Genomic DNA, 17,443 nt, shown 5'->3' with positions numbered 1-17,443 from the left:
AAAATATCATTGATATCTTGATAAGTTAAAGGTGATGTTAAATTATCTCTGGCTTGACAATGCAACATTTGTACAATGGGATGAGAAGTATGAAGAATATTGACTTAGAATCTACAAGTCAATGTGCTAATATGGGTAGCAGTCAACATCATTCTTTGGGAGTGGAGTCCACCTCAAATTTTGAACTTAATGAAGATTCTCCCCTCTCTGGCTTTTCTATTTTGGCATTCCACCACTTCTAACATCCCAATTCTTAGTATGATGGTCATTTATGATTTTCAAATGTATGAATGACATGTGTACAATTGGCTTGAAGCTTGTTCACTCTCCTTCTTCTATAAAAGGGAATTTAGAATCATTGTATTTCTTCTTCTTAGATTTTTAAGTTTTGATCTCTAGGAGAGCTTGGAGTAGTGTTTCATTAGGTGTTGATTAAGAAAGACAAACATATCATTTTGCAAGTGTAAAACAAATTTTTATCTTATAATAAAAAGTGGAGTCTAGATCTATTTGGTGTAATTATGTCTTTCATATCATATTTAATCCTTTTTGAATTCTTAAGCAAGGTTTACTAGTTGGACGTCTCTTTAATGTAGCGTGTGTCTATATCTATGCTCTATTTGAAGGTAGTTAAAATTGCTTTGGTTGGGATACAAGGGATTGCATTTAAAATAGTAGTGGGTAGTTTGGTATAAAGCATTGAATCAATTATCCCTTGGATTTTAATCATGTGTGAAGGTTGCAAATGGTATCATTTTAGTTGAGCTCTATTGCCTTATAAGACACTGGTCTGAGTAATCTCAAAGGTTAGGGTTTTAAGGTATCTCAAAATTCAAATAATCTAAAAACATTTATTCCCTTTTAGTTAATTTGAATTCAGTTTTTTAGCTTAGAGTTTTCTATTTTATGATCATAAAAGAACAAATCCAAGATAACTTAGCATTGAAGAACATAATACAATATTTGGATTTCATATGTGAGAATATATTTTCTATTAGGTGCAATATCAATGTTTAAATTTTGAATCATGAAAATATTGTTATAGGATCCCCCTCCTAAGTGTGCAAAGCCAAAAGTGAAGAAGGTTTATGCCTTAGGTTTTATCTCAGGTTTAGCTTTGTTTGTTGGCTACTAGCCTAGAAGTTATACATTATAAGTGAAGGCTAGTCTTTAAAGGATTCTAGGGAACTTGGTTGGAAAACACCAACAAATTGGATTATCAAAAGACCATTCCCTAGGGGATCGACAACACTAAGGTATCTCTAGGCTTGATTCACCATATAATCTACCACCTTTTCACCAAACTAATTAAAACATGAGATTTTCAAGGGTCTAGTTTAGTCCAACTCAATAGGAGAGGATTATTGAATCCATTTACAATCTTTCTATAAGTTAAGAGACTATTCATGGTCAAATTTTCATTTGATATCCTTCTGGATAAAAAATTTGCGATTCATGGTATTTTTTCATATAGATGACCCCATAAGGTTATCAAGGCTAGAGAGAAAATCTTCCTTGCCAGTTATATATTTTCTCCTACAAATTTGAGTCCATAATTTTATTCACCCATAAACCTTTAGGACAACTTAGGAAGAATAGCCAAGTTAAATTCCTTAATTTTTAATATACCCAAGCCACCCACCTTCCTTAGCAAGAAAACTTTATCCAAGCAAGTAGGGGGATTAGTTGGTTCTTTCATCTAGATGTTTATGGTTTGGGTAGTTACAAGGAAAAAAGTCTCTATAAAGCAATCCCAATGTAATACTTTGGTGTTGAAGATGTATAAATAATTTGTGGGTTTGAGCCTCTAACTTTTTGTTTCTCAACTTGAATAATTCTAATTGACCATATAATAATTTATTAGGACAACATCTACATATGACTTTTGGTATGTAAAATTTGAAATCAATTAGGATTAATTTCCATTCTATTATCTAGCTACATTTTATTCTCTCTAGTGTTTGAATGCATTTTATATTTACTAACTAAATAAATTATAATTATAAATTAAAGACAAATACCAGTCATTACATGCCAACTAATATTATAATAATATCATATAAAAAAATCATTATAATGTCCGATAAGTCAAAATCATAGAAATTTGGTGAGGATTGAAATCTAATACAACTAGTTTGCCTATCTTGGATAAATCTATGTAAAATTTGTCAAGAGATATCAATCTCACGTTGACTTTTCCACTTATGTTACAAATCTAGTAAAACCTACTTATAATATTTATTTATAATTTTATTATTTTTAAATATAAATAATTATTTATTTATTTTATATTTTACTTAGAAACTATTTTGTTATTAAATGACATCACTAATATTATGTTTACAACTAATTATCTAAACTTTGACATATCAATGAACGACATAATACACATTACATAAGAGTTTTTCTTTCATAATCACTAACATCAAATGTTTATCTCCCACAACCACCATTTGATGACTTTTGACATATTTATACTTTGACATATCAATGAATGACACGGTTCAAATCAAGTAAGATTTTTTCTTTCAAATTGCTAACATCAAATGTTTATCTCATGTTACCACTATATAATGACATTTAACACAAATGTGAATAAAAATATTTATAATTTATTTTATTAACTCTACTTTAAAATGAATCTAAAAAAAATTTAATCACTTGCTTAAGGTTGGCAAGTCAAATTCAATACACTAATTGTTTCATTGTTTTGTCCACAAGTGGTTGTACATTCAAGATGGTAATATGGAGAGCTACTTCTATGGCTCAGTCATGATGCTTATCCACAAAAGGTCAAGGGAATTAATGAAAATGTCACAAAATGATACAAAAAAATCGGACAATTTAAATCAGGCACACTTAACTTTGATTTCTAATCTTAAAAGTGTTAAACACTCAAAGTTGACTTACATTCTCTAGACTTAATATGTTTCTTAGTGTGTGATTTAAGACTGACCCGAAAAACAAGCCATTTCCCCATAAAGAAGCAACACAAAACCATACTTTTCTCTATAAGAAAAAATGGGTTTCATTGACCCTTTCATATATCAAGGGACAGCTGATTTGATATTAGCCATTATTAAAAGAAAATGATTCAAAAGAACTCATATCTCTTCTTGCATGAGATTACATTAGTTGTTATACATTATTAATAATAATTATGAAATGTGTTGTCAAAATGTAGCATTGATATGAAAGCCTTCCATATATCCCATCACACCTAAATATTTTGTTGTCATGTGACAATGTGTCCCACATGATATACATGAAAATGAAGTTTAAGATTTTTGTGGTCCTCTATTTTAGTAGAAAATTGATTATACTTTGCTTTTTAATGGCCATAAAAAATTGACCTTATACTAGAAATGATTCTTTTTATATTACTACTTTTGGATAGAATGAATAATTTTATAAGTAGTGTGGTAGTTTTAAGATGGTGCTTATGATCTTCCAATGAAGTACAACTACCAAGTTTACAAATTCCAAGTTTCACACAAAATCTGATCTGCAATATTGAAAACTTTAAGTATCAGATAATTTTATTCTATAATTGTTCTTAGGCATGGTCTGAATAAGACTGTAAATTATAATATTGAGTCATTGTTGAATATGACATCAAGTTGAAATGATTTGTGCGCATGCTTATGAGATGAAAAAAATGGAATAATATTCATTTGGGAATGAGTTTTTTAAAGGAATTTTAATGCTTTGAGCTAAATTTTGTATGAATACAGTGATAAGCGTGTCCACAAATAGTAATGGAATCTACCACAGGAAAGTCTGATTAAATCTGCTTTCACATTTCAAGACTTTATCATATCTTTTTAATGCCTTCCATAAAAAAAAAGGTGATAGAATCTAGGTTTTCTCCTTGTGGGAAAATTAAACACGCTACAAATATTTGGAATCCTACTAAACATATTTTGTGACTTTATCATATCTTTTTAATGCCTTCCATAAAAAAAAAGGTGATAGAATCTAGGTTTTCTCCTTGTGGGAAAATTAAACACGCTACAAATATTTGGAATCCTACTAAACATATTTTAATTAAATATAATGAGAGAATGATAGGTATCGAATTTGAGAAAGAAAAGAGACAAATGTTGAAATGAAATTGAAGGGATTGGAATTAAGGTTTACTCAAGATTGATGTAATGTGAGTGATGCATGTAGTGACATTAAAACAAAGAATTGATATTTGAAATCTGAAGTTCAGGATAATATTAGATACATGAGATAGTAATGATTGAAGAGCTTAAAACAAGGTCATACCTTTGATCAAGTTTCTTTTGGAGAAGTTATATCTTAATGGTATTGTTATATTCTATAAAAAGCTACATCTTTGATAGTATATGTAGAAGATGTTCGTTTCAACAATCTATGCATAAGGGAAACAAGGTGGTAAAACTATTTGGGCTAGCAATTATAAAATGGAATAGTGATCAACTTCGTCATTAGTAACTAGATGAAAGGATCTATTCAAGAGATGGAAATAGATAAATAAATAAAGGTGTTGGAACTTTTTATAGGCAAATTAGATTATGATAGTCGAACCTAGAATTGCTACAATATTGAGTAATATGCTTCAAATGTGTTGCTATAATTATTAGTTTATTGTTATTTGGTCATCAAGATGAACTAGAATGATGCCTTTAAATACAAGCCTTAGAAAACTAGTTGACAACATTTGGCATGTTAGCTAAAGAGTAATGATCATAGTCTAGAAAAATAAACATAAGAAATAGTTGTATTTAAATTTTGAAACACAAGGGCAAGGTTGTAGACATATTGTACTCTACAAGATAGAACCATGAAAATGATTGAGAACAATATAGCTAATGCTCTAAGATTTGAGTTATGAATCTTTCAAACTAAATGATGTAGAATAACAAAGTGCTTGTCTAGGTAAGGGTTAGTGATGTGTCAAAAGAGAGCAATTAATTACTAGGATCACACATTAAAGATAACCACTCAATGTAGCATAAAAGGGAGGGAAAAAGTGTGTGTGTGTATACCTCTATTCTCCATATTTTGCACCCACTTTGGTGTACATGCAAATTAAAATGAGAGTGCAATAATTGTCATAAAAATGATATATAATTCATGAATTATGAATCACTAGAATAATTATGTGCTTCTAACCTATAAAAATAACACATAAAATTATATATAATACACATAATATCAAAATGTGTGCACTATGAAAGAATTCTTGTAAATTAAGGAGATAAGAAAAAATAAAATATCAAGAATTGAGCTCATTATATAAAACTAAGTATATAATGTGTACCTTGTATATCTTAAAATTTTCATTGTCAAATAATTCAATTAAGAACCGTCCAACCATGTAACTAATAATACATACCAAGAACATAATAATCACACAACAATATGATAATAATACAAGATATGTATTGAAAAAAAAATTATTTATTCACAATCAAAGTTACATCTACAATCTTTATTGTAAGGGCTTATAATAGAGTACATTGAAGACCTATTACAATGATTTAAAAGGTCAATAATTGTGTGATTCTTCAATTAAGTCTTATGAGATAACATGTTATAATTGATGTTCTTTTAATCTGAATCTAATACTAAACTCTTTGATCTATATGTTCTAACTCGCTAGCTTACTTTGCAATATAGGATGTGGGTAGATGCACTAAGATGGTGAACAAAAAAGTGGCCACTAGCAAAAAAAAATGCCTTAAAGGACAAAATGCGTACATGTTTTTGATAAATTCAAAAATCACATACATGTTATTTGAATTAAAAATGCATATGTTTTATTTAAAATAAAAACACAGATGCGCTTTTACAAGAGAAAAATGTGCACGCAATATAACACATGCATGTCATAGTAAACAAGCAAAACGTGTACATGTTTTTCTAATATAAAGCTAGAAAAGTAGCATGCCCCTATATGATAATGCCTTTGGCCTTCCCTTATTATTTTCATCAAGATATATACATAAAATATAACATTTAAGATACTTTAAGTTATATTTTATGTATATATTGGTAGGATGTTTAAGAATGGTTTCAAATCTCTAGGAGTCATAATGCAGATTCTAGATTTTAGGATATCTTATAATTATCATACTTAGTCAAATGTCAGTACTTAGTAGGCTCCTATTGTCATTCTCTTGCTATCTCTTTGTCTCCCACAAGCTCTAGACCAATCTATTTGTTGGATATTGTTGTTGCTAGGATATGTTGTTGTCATTGATGTCAACATATTCCTGTTTTTTGGTGTTGTAGAGAGTTGTTTGGTGTTCCGGTGATTGCATTGAGTTGATATAGTTGATTTATCTGTTTGAGATCCTAAAATATTCATTCCTTTCTGGTGTCCCCCTTTCCATTGTCGCTGATAATGGGTATCATTTCAAGAATCAAGATATTCATGAGATTTGTGATTGTTTCCATATCCATCATTGTTTCCATATCACCCCCAAGGTAATGGTCAAGATGAGGCATCTAACAAAACTATCCTCAAAATCCTTGAAAAGACAGTCGATGGCATTGGCCGTAACTGGCATATCCAACTCAACCCCGTATTGTGGGCCTATCACACACCTACTGGAGCTACACCTTATTCACTTGTCTATGGTGATGAAGCTATCTTGCCTATTGAGGACCAATTACCATCCTTGAGAGTCTCTTTGTGTAATCTTATCAATGATGACGATTATAGGGTCCCCCGCTTACAATATCTAGAATTATTGGATGAGCATAGAAAAACTGCTTTTAATCATCTCAAAGCATATCAGCAAAGAATGAGTCAAAGATACAATCATAAGGTAAAGCCTTGCACATTTGAGGTGGGTGACTTAGTTCTTAGAGAAAATCCTAGGAATCAGAAAGTGAAGGAAAATAAGGGTAAGTTCAAACCAAATTGGCTTGGCCCTTACGCCATCATACTATTATATGGATCAAGTGCATATCAGGTCTCAACATCATATAGAGAACCTTTGGATCAATAGCATGCACCTTCACAGGTTTTACACATAGTCTTTCAGAATATCCCAATGTCAAAAAATACAAAAAAATATGAAAAAAATAAAAAAAACATCACTACTTGGTGAAATCTTGGCAAACAGATGCCTTGTGACACAAAAAAATTTAAAAATCGAAAAAAATTAAAGAGAAATAAACTCGTCCAACAGTGAAAACCACTTTGGTGGCACCCTAGGAAAGTACCATGGTGAAAACCAGGTTACTGGTGCCATGTGTAGAGACTTTTCTCCTCTCTCCTTCAGGATTCAATCACATCCTTTCACTTTGTACACATTCATAGCCTACACCTCCATAATAAATTGATCCATTCTCATCATGGCTTGTTATTAATCTACTTAAGATTGGTTAGTCATTCATAATAAACCCCTTCTTCAACCTTTGATTCCATAATAAATCGGTCTTATCTATAACTGGGGCAAAATCCTAAATCTAGTGATGGAAGTGGTTGTTGGCAGCACCAAGAGGCAAAACTAAGAAGGGGGGGTGAATCACTTTTCATCGGTTGAAAACAATTAAGCACAATCTCATATCTAAACAACAACAGCAACAGTGAAGATAAGAACAATGATACCACAACACAGAAAACCAAGATTTTGATGTGAAAAATCCGGTTAAGGGAAAAACCATAGTGGGAACCTACCCACAATAAGATGATACTCTGTAGTAGTATGTGTAAATATTACAATGGGAAATGTACATACATTTAGGCACATCGCCTAGAGCTCACTACTCAAAATAAGAAGGCCCAGAAGGCTCCAACCCTCAGGGAAGGTTCACTACCTTACAATAAGATTTGGACTACGATTCAAAAAGAATGAACTGCAATAATAGCATATGCTAATGCCTGTTCATGACAGTTCTGGTTAGGCACAAATGTCTCTGACTACTACTAAAGTTGAATACATTGTTGTTGATACAAACTATAATCAAGTAGTCTGGGATGAAATAGATGCTGAAAGACATTAGAGTTATGTATGATAAGCCTACTATCATCTACTCTAAGAATTCAAGTGCTATTAATATTTCCAAGAATCTGGTATTGCATTCTAAAATGAAGCATATATCAATTAAGTATCATTTCTTGAGGGAGAAAGTTAGTGACGAGGAAGTCAAAATCGAGTATGTGTCTACAAAAAACTAGATTGCAGATATTTGCACTAAGCCTTTGTCTGCAGATACATTTATGCATTTGACAGAAAAGTTAGGGGTCTCTACCCCTCCTGATGAGAACTAGGTGCATTGAGATGCATCAATCTGGTGGATTTTAGAGCCTTATATTTGTATCTGGATTGATGAGTTGATGTTGCTACTCAGTCAGGGTAGTCAGTGTCTAGTTTAAATGATTAGTGGATTGAGTTGTGAGTTTATCCAAAGGGGGAAAGATTGTCCTTCTTTGAGGATGAGTTTTTTGGAGAGAGCATAATTTTTATTATGTCTTTGGCATTGTTGTCAAAGGGGAAGAGAAGCATGTGAAAAATTGTTTTATCTTTGGAGCTTTGTGTGCATGATCTTAGGGGGAGCCTATTGGATTTTTCCTGATGTTGATTCATTTCTTTGCATTTATTTATTTTCACATTCATATGTTTCCATCAATTCCAAAGGGGGAGATTGTTGGACATTGTTGCTGCTAGGATATGTTGTTGTCATTGATGTCAACATATTCTTGTGATTTATTGTTCTGGTGGCTGCAGATTGGTTTATTAGGATCATGGTTTGGTATATAGAGTATTTATAGTATCATTATATCTTTTTGTATTGGTTTTAGAGATCCAGGAGCTTAACTGATCATATCATGTGATCCGGTTTATAGTTTGGTTCTTCTGATTAGTGCTTTGCAGAGTTCGGTATTCCCTCCGGTATATTCTAGTGTGATCAGATCTTGAGTTGCAATTTTGGGAGATTGTTTGGGATGTTCATGTGTATCTTCATTTCAGATGGATCATGATTTGGTGCTCTGTAAGTTATCTTTCCTCGTGGCAGTTGTTGTTATTTGAGTGTTCTTGAATTTTAGATGTTGATCGATGAAGATTTGATAAGTGGTGTTGGAATAGCTGTCACAGATAGTTCTAACATGCTTTTTGGTGTTTTCTAATCATGTCCTATTTGTCTCAGGGATCGGAATTGATTACTGTGTGATTTTTTGTGTTTTTTTCATGATTTGGTGATGTTCTTCGTGTTATGCAATATTTTGGTGGTGTAACGTGTTGCGGTTGGTCTTGGCGTGATTTACAGTGGTGATGAGAGTTTGGAGATTTTATTTAGGTCCATTTTATGCTATTCATATCATTATACTGGTCTAGTGGTTGACTTATGTATTGTGTGATGTAATTTTGCAATTAGGTGTTATGGGTTTGGCCGACCTTGTAGTCAAGATTGATGAATTGTATAAATGGGTGTAATTTTCATGTAATTTGGGTATCAATGTTGTGTCTGCATTATCAAAGAGTGGTGTATGTGAGATCAAGAGAAATTATCCTTCGGTGTGGTTTGTTGAGTAGAGATTGGTGAAGAGAAGACATTTGTGCCTAACCAAAACTGTCATCACGCTTTAGCAGATGCTATTATTGCAGTTCATTCTTTCCAAATTGTAGTCTGAATATTATTGTAAGGTATTGAACCTTCCCTGAGGGTTGGAGCCTTTTGGGCCTTCTTATTTTAATCATTGAGCTATAGGAAGTGTGTCTGAATGCATGTACATTCCCCATTGTGATATTTACACATACTATTGTAGAGTATCATCTTATTGTGGGTAGGTTCCCACCATGGTTTTTCCCTTAACCGGGTTTTCCACGTCAAAATATTGGTGTTATGTGTTGTGGTATCATTGTTTTGATCTTTACTACTGTTGTTGTTGTTTAGATCTAAGATTGTACTTAATTATTTTCAACCGGTGAACACTGATTCACCCCCCCCCTCTTAGTTTTCCCTCTTGGTGCTGCCAACAACCACTTCCATCACTAGATTTAGGATTTTGCCCCAATTATAGATTAGACCTAATTTATTATGGAAGGAAAGGTTGAAGAAGGGGTTTATTATGAATGGCTAACCAATCTTAGGTAGATTAATAACAAGCCATGATAGGAATGGGTTAATTTATTATGGAGCGGTAGGCTATGAGTGCATGCAAAGTGAAAGGATGAGATTGAATCCTAAAGGAGAGAGGAGAAAAGTCTCTACACATGGCGTCAGTAACCTGGTTTTCACCATGGTACTTTCCCAAGGCACCACCGAAGTGGTTTTCACCATTGGACGAGTTTATTTCTCTTTACTTCTTTTTTTTTTTTTTCAATTTTTTTTGTGTCACAAGGTGCCTATTTGCGAGGATTTCACCAAGTAATTATTTCTTTTATTTTTAATAAATGTTTTTCTATTTTTTGATATATATATATTTTTTTTGTATTTTTGACATTGGGATATTTTGAAAAACAACGTGTAAAACTAGTGAAGGTGCATGTTATTGATAGGATCCTCCAAAGGGTCTCCATCTAGTATTGAGAGTTGATATGCACCTGACCCATAAACTACTATGATGGCATAAGGTCCAAGCCAATTTGGTTCGAACTTACCCTTCTTCTCTCTATCTTGTTGATTCTTAGGATTTTCTCTGAGAACTAAGTCACCCACCTCAAATGTGTGAGGTTTTACCTTATGATTGTAGCTTTGAATCATTCTTTGTTGATATGCTTTGAGATGATTGAAAGAAGTTTTTCTATGATCATCCAATAATTCCAGATCTTGTAGGCGAGAGACCCTGTAATCTTCATCATTGATTATATTGCGTAAAGAGACTCTCAAGGATGGTAACTCAACCTCAATAGGAAAGATATCTTAGACACCATAGACAAGTGAATAAGGTGTGCCTCCAGTAGGTGTGTGAACACTTGTGCAATAGGCCCACAATGCGGGGTTGAGTTGAATATGCTAGTTATGGCCAGCATCATCAACTATCTTTTTAAGAATTTTGAGGATGTTTTGTTAGATGCCTCAGCTTGACCATTACCTTGGGTGTGATATGGGGTGGAAAAGCGATGATGGATATAGAAATGATCACAAAGCTCATGAACATCTTGATTCTTGAAAGGACGCCCATTATTTGTGACAATGGATGTGGTTGTTCCTAGCGAGATTTCTGGTGGTGATGCAGGTTTGGAGATTTGATTTAGGTCCATGCAATGTTTTCTATGTCATTATTGTGGTCTGGTGGTTTATTTTGTATCGTGAGATGTAATTTTGTAATTGAGGGTTGAGGGTTTGGCTGACCTTGTAGTCAAGGTTGATTATTTGCATATATAGGTGGTATAGACATTTAATTTGGGTGTCGATGTTGTGTCTGTATTATTAGAGAGTGGTGTATGTGTGCATAAGAAAATTTATCTTTCGGTGTGGTGTATTGAACAAAGATTGTTGCAGGGTAGATAGATGTGCTTAACCGGAACTATCATCAAGCATTAGTAGATATTATATTTGTAGTTCATGTAATCTGGATTGTAGTTTGATTATTATTGTAAGGTAGTGAACCTTCCTTGAGGGTTGGAGCCTTCTAGGTCATCTTATTTGGAGCAGTGAGCTCTAGGTAGTGTGCCTAAATGCATGTGCATTCCCCATTGTAATATTTACACATACTATTGCATAGTATCATCTTATTGTGGGTAGGTTCCCACCATGGTTTTTCCCTTAACTGAGTTTTCCACGTGTTATTTGTGTTGGTTCTATTGTGTTTATCTTCATTTTTGCTGTAGTTGTTTAGATCTAAGATTGTGCTTAATTTGCTAATCCGATGAAAACTAATTCACCCCCCCTCCCAGTTTTCCTTCTTAGTTGCTTCTATCAATTGGTATCAGATCTAGATCCTCCAGAAGAATCTTGACTGCTTGAGGAGATCCGAGATGACAACTTATGTGTTCAAGAAGGAGAGTCTTAGATTTGATGAAAGCAATTATATTGTTTGAAAGGATTGGATGGAAGTTCATTTGAAATATCTTGGAGATGAGTATTGGAAGATTACAAAGAATGTCTACAATGCTCCTCAGAATGGATTACTGTTGTTGAGATCAAGGATGTTGAACATAACATAAGAACTAAGGAAGCATTGTTGAGTGCCTTAATTGAATCGGAGATGACTAATGTGATGGGTTTGTAGATTGCACATAATATTTGGAAGAAGCTAGAGACCTTGTATGAAGGAGATGTGCAAGTTAAAATTGCTAAGTTGCAAGGTTTGAAAGGAAAGTATGAAGCATTGAAGATGGGAGATGATGAGAATATAACATCCATTATGGCTAAAGTGAATAATCTTGTCATGAATATTAGATGTGCCAATGGAACCCTTGACGAAGATGAGATTGTTGCTAAGGTGCTAAGATCATTGCCTTCTTCTTACAAACATAAGGTAGCTACTATTGATGAGATCCAAAGTGTGACTATTGTGACTAGAGACATGTGTTGGTTGGGAAGCTTGCTGCATTTGAGTTGAGAAAATTTGGAGAATCGCATGGAAAATCTGAGACTGCATTCAAATCCTTTGTATCCGGGAAGGAGAAGTATGATTTGGGAGGAATTTCATGTTGGGTATCCATATTTGAAAGAGAGATGAGAGAGATGGAAGAAAAATAAAGAGAATTGGATGAGATTAAAGCCCTTATTGCTTGGAGACTACCTAAAGGAGCTGGTAAGTATGATGGAAAGTTACCTTTGAAATGTTTCTCTTGTAATAAGATAGGACATTTTGCTTCTATGTGCCCTAAGAGAATGTCTATATGATAAGCATGAAAGATATGATAGATTTGATAGATATGAGAAGCATGATAAGAATGATAACCCCTACAAGCCCTATAGGAAGTATAGAAATTAGAAGAGATGTTACCATGTTGCTGATGAAGGTGTGATAGATGAGGAATCAAAGAATGGGAATTTAGAAGACAAATTTGTATTTATTGCTATCAAGGAAGATGATCTAGTACCAGTGAATCCTACAAATTGTATTGTTGAGGAGAAAGATTTAGCTGCTAAGATTGAGGAGAAAGATGAATGGGTGATTGACAACGGTTTTTCACATAATATGACAGGTGATAAAAGAATATTTGTGAGTATGGAAAGGTATGATGGTGGAATAGTGAGATTTGGAGATGACAAAGCTTGTGTGATTCGTGGTTGAGGTTATATATCTTTCAATGGTAAGAATAATATTGATGATGTATTGTATGTTGAAGATTTGAAGCATAATATTTTGAGTGTTGGATAGATAGTTGACAAGAGATATGATTTGCAATTCAAAAATGGTAAATGTAAGATCCTAAATGCCTCTGGTATAGAGATTACATCGGGAACTAAAACAAAAGGTAATATCTTTTACTTGAATGCTGGTGAGAAAAGTTTCTTGATTGCTCAGATCGATGAAAGTTGGTTGTGGCATAGGTGAATGTGTCATGTTAATTTTGACTACAGGATAAGGATAAGTTCTACTCAAGTTCTTAGAGATTTTCCAAAAATTGTGAAGCCTGCTAATCCAGTATGTAAGGAATGTTGGATGGGAATGCAAACAAGAACATCGTTTAAGAGTAAGTTGTATTCATCTAATGGATTGCTAGAACTTATTCATACTAGCTTATGTGGTCCTACTAGAGTGAGAAGCATGCAAGGTGTCATATATTTCATGTTGTTGATTGATTACTATTCAAGAATTATGTGGGTCACCTTCTTAAGAGAGAAATCATAAGCATTGGAGAAATTGAAGGTATTCAAAGCTAGAGTGGAGTCTGATACAGGATTGAAGCTCAAGTGCTTGACATCTGAGAGAGGAGGATAATTTACATCAAGAGACTTTGATACATTCTATGAGAGAAATAGAATTCAAAAACAATTATCTGCTCCTAGAACCCCTCAACAGAATGGAGTTGTTGAAAGGAAGAACAAAACTATCTTGGATGCTGCAAGGACTATGTTGATTGAAGGAAATGTTAAACAAACCTTTTGGAGAGAAGTTGTTAGCATTGTTGTATACACACTCAACCGGGTGCATGTTAAAGGTGATTCTGGTAAGACTCCTTATGAGCTATGGTTTAGTCATGTTCCTATAGTTAGATATTTCAAAGTTTTTGGAAGTAAATGTTATATCAAGAGAGATGAGGATATAGGAAAGTTTGATGCAAGATGTGATGAAGGAATCTTCTTGGGATATTCTACTAAGAGCAAGGCCTACCGGTGTTACAATAAGAGATTGAAGAAGACAGTTGAGAGTGCAAATGTGAAGGTGGATGAATGTCTTGGAAAGAAGATCAGAGCATGGGGATATGATTTTGATGATGAAGATGTTTTTCTTAAGCCTATGCAGTTTGAAATCTTGAAGCAGATTGATCTGGTGGAGATAGGTAATCTAAATCTTGATGTTTCTAGTGAAGAAGTGTAAGAGCTTGAAAATTAGAATAATCAGAGGACTCTGAGGTATGTAAGATTGAATCATTTAGTAAATTAGATTATTGCTGACAAGAATAAAGGTGTGATGACTAGGAGAAGGATTGTTGCTGAAGAGATATGTTTGATTTCAAAGATTGAACCTAAAGATGTAGCAGAAGCATGTAAAGATGAAAATTGGATAAAAGCAATGGAAGAAGAGCTGAATCAGATTGAAAATAATAACACTTGGGAGCTTGTTTCAAGACCTAAACACAAGAATGTAATTGGTACTAAATGGGTGTTCCGAAATAAACTGAATCGAGCCAGTGAAGTTGTTAGAAACAAAGCAAGATTGATATGTAAAGGGTGTTCTCAGATGGAAAGTATTGATTATGAAGAAACTTTTACCCCTATAGCTAGAATTGAATTTGTTAGATTGTTGCTTGCATATGCTTCTTACAAGAACTTTAATGTATATCAGATGGATGTCAAGTCAGCCTTTTTGAATGGTGATCTTGAGGAGGAAGTATACATTGATAAATCGGATGGATTTTATTTATCAGATGAAGGAGATATGGTATGCAAATTAAATAAAGAACTGTATGGACTGGAACAAGCCCCTAGAGGTTGGTATGCAAGATTGGATAAGTATTTGTTGGAGTTGGGATTCTATAAAAGTATTGCTGATAGTAATTTATATTTCAAAGTTGAGAATGATAAAAAATTTATTGTTGAAGTCTTTGTTGATGATATCATTTTTGGCGGTGATGATGACTTGAGTATGAAGTTTGCTGATGATATGCAAAAAGAATTTGAGATGTCTATGATAAGTGAGATGAAATTCTTTTTAGGATTGCAGATTACTCAGACCAGTAAAGGTATTTTCATTTCTCAATCTAAGTATGTGAAGGAGTTGTTGAAAAAGTTTGGGTTATCTTATTTGAAGCCTGTTGGAACTCTTATGGTGACTGGATGCAAGTTTTCTATGAATGATAAATCTTAGAAAGTTAATCAGACTTTGTATAGATCTATGGTTGGTAGATTGTTGTACCTAATGCATACTAGACCGGATATTATGCATGTTGTTTGTCTTTGTGCTAGATTTCAAGTTGATCCTAAAGAGACTCATGCTACTATTGTGAAGAGGATTCTTAGATACTTGAAGGGGATTGTTGACTATGGCTTATGGTATCTGAAGAATGATGATTTATTATTGTGTGATTAAACTGATGTTGATTGGGTTGGTGATGTTGATGACTAGAAGATCACTACCGATGGAGAATTCTTTTTGGGTAAGAAATTGATTTCATGGCCCAGTAAGAAACAAGATGTGGTATCTTTATCTACTACTGAAGCTGAATACATTGTTGCTCCTAGTAACTGTACCCAGGTAGTTTGGATGAAGCAAATTTGAAGGATAATAGAATTATTTATGATGAAGCTATTGTTATATATTGTGACAATTCAAGTGCTATCAATATTTCAAAGAATCTGGTGTTGCATTCTAAAACAAAGCATATATCAATAAAGTATCATTTCTTGAGGGAGAAGGTCAGTGATGAGGAAGTTAGATTGGAGTATTTATCTACAAAGGATCAGATTGCAGATATTTTCACTAAGCCTTTTTCTGTAGATACATTTGTGTATTGGAGAGACAAGTTAGGGGTCCCTATCCCTCCTGATGAGAACTAGATGCATGAAGTTGCATTAATCCAATGGATTTTAGAGCTTTATCTCTTTGTATGGGTTGATGAATTGGTGCTTCTACTCAGCCAATGTAGTTAGTGTGTGATTCTTATGTTCAGTTGTGAGTTTTCGGGAGAGAGAATAAATTATATTGTGTCTTTGGCATTGTTGTCAAAGGGGGAGAGAGTCATGTGAAAAACTATTTAATCTTTGGAGCTTTGTGTGCATGAGCTTAGGGGGATTTTGCTTGTGTTGATCTATTTCCTTTTCATTGATTATTTTTCACATTCATATGTTTCCATCAATGCCAAAGGGGGAGATTGTTGTACATTGTTGCTGCTAGGATATATTGTTGCCATTGATGTCAACATATTCTTATGTTTTGGTGTTGTAGAGAGTTGTTTGGTGTTCCAGTGATTGCATTGAGTTGATATAGTTGATTTATCTATTTGAGATGTTGGATTAATTCATTCCTTATTGGTTTCAGTGATCCGGAAGTTTACTTGATCATATTATTTGATCCAGTTTGTAGTTGATGTAGCCAGTTAAAACATATCCAATATAACAAAGAATAATCAGAAATAAACAAAAGTCTAGATCAAATGTTCTTCATTATTCTTCTACAACTCCAACCATTCTACAATTACAATGAAAAAGACCCTATTTTAAACAATCATTAAAAATTTTCTTTTTGGGTAGATTTTTACAAAATCCAAAAATTGCCATTTAAGGAAATTTTCAAATCTATCCCAAAAATAATGAAATCTTCTAGAAATATAAAAAACATTCCTACAACACAAAAAACAACTTTCTAATCTCAAAAAGATTACGAGCTCAAAATTAACTAAAAACCCAACTTTCTAAAAAATCAAAAAAGAAAGTAAAAGCCAATTTTGAGACCTTAGATGAAGGAATCTAGTCCTAAAATTTTGAATTTTTGGAGGCCCTATTGAATTATGTTTAGTTGTCAATCCAATAAAATCCTCAAGATCTACGTCCACGTAAAATTTTAGCCCAATCAGACAACCGAGTCAAAAGTTATAACCCCGCGAAGTCCCTGCATCATTATCCTTTGGTTGAAAAGAACGCAGCTCCTGCAAGTGGGCATCCTCAAATTGCTGCCACTGACCTCAATCCAAATGCTACAATTCCCACTTTCTAATCCATGTGCTCTTTTTTGGTGCTAATCCATCCCATTGTACCAAGTATCTATGGTATTCTCCTTGTCGAGTGCAAACAGTCTTCTTGTCGAGAATCTGTGCAATCTTCTCTCATTTCTTACTAGGAAGTGTCCACTGCCAATCTACTTCCTCCTCACTACCATCATCATGAATGTCACCATGAA

This window comes from Cryptomeria japonica, chromosome 7, assembly GCF_030272615.1.
Source record: "Cryptomeria japonica chromosome 7, Sugi_1.0, whole genome shotgun sequence".
Lineage (NCBI taxonomy): Eukaryota > Viridiplantae > Streptophyta > Pinopsida > Cupressales > Cupressaceae > Cryptomeria > Cryptomeria japonica.
Note: the sequence above shows the minus strand (reverse complement) of the source record.